This window comes from Chinchilla lanigera, unplaced genomic scaffold, assembly GCF_000276665.1.
Source record: "Chinchilla lanigera isolate Chin_1 unplaced genomic scaffold, ChiLan1.0 scaffold00015, whole genome shotgun sequence".
NCBI classification, from domain to species: Eukaryota; Metazoa; Chordata; class Mammalia; order Rodentia; family Chinchillidae; genus Chinchilla; species Chinchilla lanigera.
Genome location: NW_004955416.1, coordinates 15,183,145 through 15,188,665, shown reverse-complemented (window position 1 = coordinate 15,188,665; position 5,521 = coordinate 15,183,145). Strand labels below are relative to the sequence as shown.

Sequence of the window (5,521 nt, the reverse complement as noted above, 5' to 3'; positions counted from 1 at the left end):
GGCCCATACTTGTAATACCAGCACTTGGGAGGCTGAGGCAGGAGGATTGCTGCAAGTTCAAGTTCAACCTGGGCTACAAAGTGAGTTAGAGGCCATCCTAAACTGCATAGTAAGACCCTGTCTCAAAAAGATAGAAAAAATAAAAGTTGGGTTTTTTGTTGTTTTTTTTTGTTTGTTTGTTTGTTTGTTTGTTTTGAGAGGGTTTTGCTATATGGTCTGGGCTGGCCTTGACTCACTATGTAGCCCAGGCTGGGCTCAAACTTGCAGTGATCTTCCTGCCTCACCCTTCCAAGTGCTAGAATTACAGGTGAATGCCACCATGCCTGGAAAGAAATTTTTCTCCGGTACCAGAAACCGAACTCACGACCTTCTGTTTGCCAGGCAGGCGCTTTTGCCGCTGAGCTAAATCCCCAGCCCCGAAATTTTAACTGTTACTACAAAGGATTGCAGCAAGAGGGGAGATAGGTGGGTGATCTTTGAGTAAACCCTTTTCTGTAACAGTTTTTGCCACCAGGTATGGGGTGAGGTTAAGCTCATCAACACCACTGCTCTGTATTCAACCGGCACACACTAAACAGGATAAGGGGGCTGGGGATATAGCTCAATAGCACAGCGCCTGCCAGACAAACACAAAGTCCTGAGTTCAATTCCAAGTTCCCCCAAAAAGCAGGATAAACAAATATATGTTCTTTCTTTTTTTTTTTTTTTTTTTCCGGTACAGGGAATCGAACTCCCGACCTTGCGCTTGCCAGGTAGGCCCTGTACCGCTGAGCTAAATCCCCAGCCCCAGTGTTCTTAAACTATGACCCAGGAAGTGGTCATTTTTATGATATCCTAGATAATTTAGCAATTATATATTCTACATTAACTGAAACACAGTTACTCGTTATTGTACATTTCAAAGCTGGAAGGATACTATGTTGAGGCTTTCTTGGCGATAACTACGCAGGCGCAAGGGGGTGCTCTTTTCTCAAGACCTGGCAAGAGGTCGGAAGTGGAGCAGAAGAAGCGAAGCTTCCTGCAAGTTTACCTCCCGCGGCGTGGACCTTGACCAGCTGCTGGACATGTCCTAGGAACAGCTGATGCAGCTCTGCAGGGCACGGCAGCGGCTGAATCTTGGCCTGCGGCGGGAGCAGCACTCGCTGCCAGAGCGCCTCTGCAAGGCCGGGAGGCGGCTCCACCCGGGGAGAAGCCAGAGGTGGTGAAGACACACACCTTCGGGACAGGACCATCCTGCCCGAGATGGCGGGCGGCATGGTGGGCGTCTACAGCGGCAACACCTTCGACCAGGTGGAGATCAAGCCTGAAATGATCGGCCACTGCCTGGGCAAGTTCTCTGTCACCTACAAGCTTGTGAAGCACGGCCGTCCTGGCAGCGGGGCCGCCCACTCTTCGCACTTCATCCCCGCAAGTAGCCGCCTGGCCAATAAAGGCACCACTACCCCGCAAAAAGAGGGGATCTTTAGAGGGCAAAATGATACTTTGGATTGTTTGGTTCAAAGATGGACACCGCCTGAGGCAGCTTAGTCCTAAAAAGACACATTTTAAAACAAACTCCTCCGTTCGATTCTCCGTACCAAAAAGAAAAGAAAAGAAAACCGTGTAAAACAAACTCCTCAATGTCAAAGCCCATGGCAACTCTACCATCAGGAACTACTGGGAACCCTTTCCACAGCGACAGTTATCGGGGATCCCTGCAGTGGGCTCCAATCCCCTGCCAGGTGTTGTGGCGCAGCAGGGAGAGAAAGAGCAAGAGAAAAAATAGCAGTGCCGCAGGGATCTGGGATGACCGGTTTGTTCTCAGGAAGCAAAAGGCCATGAGGCAGCCAGAATGGTGGTGTTTATTCATTACATCTGAGTCAGGGTCAACGTGAGAAGGGCAATGTGTGTTTCCTGGAACAGTAAGGGTGACTATGGTGGGCTAATAAGAAAGCATTCCTGCAAGGATGAGACAAGGGACTGGGGGCTGGGGATTTAGCTCAGCAGCACAGCGCCTGCTTGGTAAACGCAAGGTCATGAATTCGAATTCTGATACCGTAAGAAAAAAAAGACACGGGCTGTGTCTTCCCCAGATGCCTGTCCTTTCCAGCAGGTCCTATCTCGCCCTGTGAGCCCCACAGCAGACATTAGCCCTAGGGCTTCCCACTGTAACCAGAAAAGAGTGGGGAGTTTCTGAGTTCCAGTCTGGCTCAAGGGCAGGACAAGGACGGCCTTGGGTGGCCTCTAGACTCCGTTTATAATTTGTGGTCCTCCACAAGGAGTGCATAGTCCAGCTCCTCTCCAACTCAATGTCCGAGGTCAGCATTAGTTACGGGCTCTGTCTTGAGCCTGTGACGGGTACCGGCCACTGCTGGAAGCCAGGTGGGGGTCCAGATCTGGGGCCTGAAGGTGCTCAGTTTCCTGCAGCAGCTGCTGGGGGAGGGTCCTGGGGCCCCTGGGGGTACAGGTGGTAACTGCAGACCAGGAAGAAAGCACTCTCTTGGACCAAACCTGCAGGCCTAAATGGTGTGTGTCCTGGACAACTCCCATGGGTGTAGAGGGGGGCTGGCCTTACAGGTGGATGCCTGGGGCAGAACCCTGCAGGCCTAGTGGTGGACCACATGCGGAAGGAGACGCAGGAAGCGGCCAACCCTGAAAGGCCTGCAGAGCTGAGGCGGTGGTCCGTGGCTAACACAGTGAGGCCCACGAGTGCATCCTGGGAAGGGGGGGGACCCTCTTGTAGCCATGTTCACCCTCCTCTCATCCCTCATCTTCACTGGAAAGAACTTCTGGAGCTGCCCTCCATCACGGGAGCTGGACCAGAGGCAGAGGGCTGCGCAGAGACCCCAGGTACCCATGAAGGCCGAAGTAAAGGCCTATCTGCTGGCCCAAGTTCACTACTAGGCATATTTATCTGCTGGAAAATAGAGACAAGAGGCTGCCTGGAGGCTCCATGGGGAATGGAGGGGAGCCGTTCCAGCCCAGCAGCCCTTTCCAGAGACAGCTGTATCTGGTCTTCCTAGGACTGGTTTTACAGGTTTTACAGGTTTTACAGGTTCATCTTCCTGCATTGCCGCCTTTCTGGCCGTTTACAATAAGTTTTTGTTTGTTCTAAGACAAATTCAGGCTGGCCTTGAACCTGCTATGTATGTAGCCCAGACTGGACTGTGGTGAGCCTCCCTCTTCAGCCTCCCAAATGCCGGGATTACAGGCATGTGCCACCACATCCAGCTTTAATTCTTCCTCCAATTCTTCAGTCCTCCACTTGTACTTCCTCTGCAGCCAGGCCCACTTTGTCATCCACAGGCAGCAGCAGCTGCTCCCTCTCCTGTCACTCACATTCTTCATGATTCAATTGCTTAGATAGTGCCATCTCCTGCCAACAGAATTCATTCAGAATCTCCACTTTCTGCACAGAGTTCTTAAGTCTTCTTCCAGCCCAGCTTTGGCAGACTGTAGAGAGTTAGTCTTTTTTTAAGACAGGGTTTCAGTCTGTAGTTCAGGCTGGCCTCAGACTCATGGCAGTCCTCCTGCCTCAGCCTCCCGAGTGCTGGGAATACAGGTTGTACCACCACATCAAGCTTTATTTTCTAATTTATTTGGCCTTCCAGTCCATTTAATGGACACTGAGACTTTGAGCTTAAATTGTGAAAGTCCTAGCTCCTCTTTAACTAAAGACATTGCAGTTTATGTCCCAGAGACATCTATCCTTTCTTTAATTCGATTTTCCATCTACTCTGGCCTCTTCCCACTTCTCCACTCCCTAATTCATCTGACCATTTCCCCCTTCACTCTGATCCTCAGATTCAGATCCACACTCTAACGGACTCAACTGTGCAGTTAAATTAATCAAAGCACGAATATCTATCATCTTTGTAAGAGCAATTTTTTTGTTTTGTTTTCTTTTGTTTTGTCAGGGTCTCTGCTCTGGTTCAGGCTGGCCTTCAGCTCACTTTGTAGCACAGGCTGGTCTTCAATTTGCAACAACCCTCCTGCCTCGGCCTCCCGAGTGCTGGGATTACAGGCATGCGCCGCCATGCCCAGCTAAGAGCAACTTTTGAATCTTGAGACTTTTGGAAGAATTTGACCTACCGCTGAGCTCAGCATGTGACTCCTTCCAGTTTTTAATTTTCTAAGGCAACTGCTTATTCTTAAGCCTAGCGTTTTCTTCTTGAATCCAGAAGCACTCAGACCTCACCTTCACTAAGCTTAGCTTTATCAAGGGCAATTTGAACCTCTAAAGATTTTGCAGCATTCATTAAAAGAATGTCATTTAACTTTTCTATAGATTTTTTGTTGTTGTTTTTTGTTTTTTTGAGACGGGGTCTCACTATGTAGTCCAGGCTGGCCTTCAACTCACTATGTAGCCTAGGCTGGCCTATCTTCAATGAGCCTCCTGCCTCAGCCTTCCCAGCGCTGGCATTACAGGCACGCATCACCACACTCAGCTTCTGTAGATTCCTTGTTTTCCAGCATCAAATTGTGATTTTTGACATTCTGTTCTCTCTCGGATCCTAATATAACAAGACTTTTTTGGAGTTTATTTTATTGGTACATTTTAGATATATTCATGATGATAACATCATAAGGAATGTGCACCTGTACATCATTTATCTTGCTAACAAGACTTTTAGCTATGTCACCCAGAATTTCATTAGTTTCTTCAAGTATCTTGATTTAAGAGGATTTTTATTTGTTTGTTTTTTCCGGTACCGGGGATCGAACTCCCAACCTTGCTCTTGCCGGTCAGGCGCTGTGCCGCTGAGCTAAACCCCCAGGCCCTTAGAGAGGATATTTTGTTTCTTGGTCTCTTAAACATGTTTCTTTGATTCTTTGATCTTCTGTTCATAATTTAACAATCTTTGTTCAAGTTCTTCATTTTCTTTCATGATGTTCTTCCCCTTTTCAGAAAGTTGCTGTTCAGTGACTTGATACAATCTGTCCTTTTCAGCAAGAACAGTTCTCCGCAAGGAAATGGCAAGTGAAACAATCACCAAGAAGCACAGGCTTCCATGGTCGTCTGTAAAAATCAGCCCCAGGCTGAACATCATCAGGCAACGTAGCAACCAGCTCCAGGCGGTGTAGAGGTCCCAGCAGCTGCGGCTCCCCGGGGACGCGTGACAGCGGTTCCGGCGGCAGACACTGAGGGGCAGACGCTGCCATTGTATAAGGGAGCTTCGCCGAAACAACGCTTCGGTGAGTGATGGCACAGGACCCCCAGTTCTCGGCCGATTCCTCCTTCAGAGGGAGACGGTCGGGGTGGGGGTGGGGGGCGGTGCACACCCGGAACTTGTCCTTCCAGGCGGTTGGCGCCTTTCGCTCTTAGCTTTGAGTAACACAAGTCTACAAAAGGTTTCCACGGCGACAGCGACAAATGGCAGTTTGCCGTGCGCCTGCGCGGGGCGGGGCCAGGCGGAACGAACCACCTGGGCCCATGGCAGGGGGAGGAGCGAATGCGAGCGGGAGAGTCCAAGTGTAGCAGACACACTGGCCAGCTATTATTCAGCTTTTTTTCTTTTTCTTTTTCTTTTCTTTTTTCTTT

General features: G+C 49.6%; 1 long non-coding RNA gene and 1 pseudogene across 2 annotated transcripts in view; both read left to right on the top strand.

The window, feature by feature from the left end:
• Positions 1–950: 950 nt before the first annotated feature.
• On the top strand, positions 951–2,883 carry LOC102014562 (annotated as a pseudogene).
• Positions 2,884–4,742: 1,859 nt separating this feature from the next.
• LOC102022815 overlaps positions 4,743–5,521 on the top strand; it is a 4,623-nt gene continuing 3,844 nt past the window's right edge. For both annotated transcript variants that reach the window (XR_260388.2, XR_260387.2), the window contains exon 1: positions 4,743–5,175. This is a non-coding gene — a long non-coding RNA (uncharacterized LOC102022815). The remainder of the gene's footprint in view (positions 5,176–5,521) is intronic.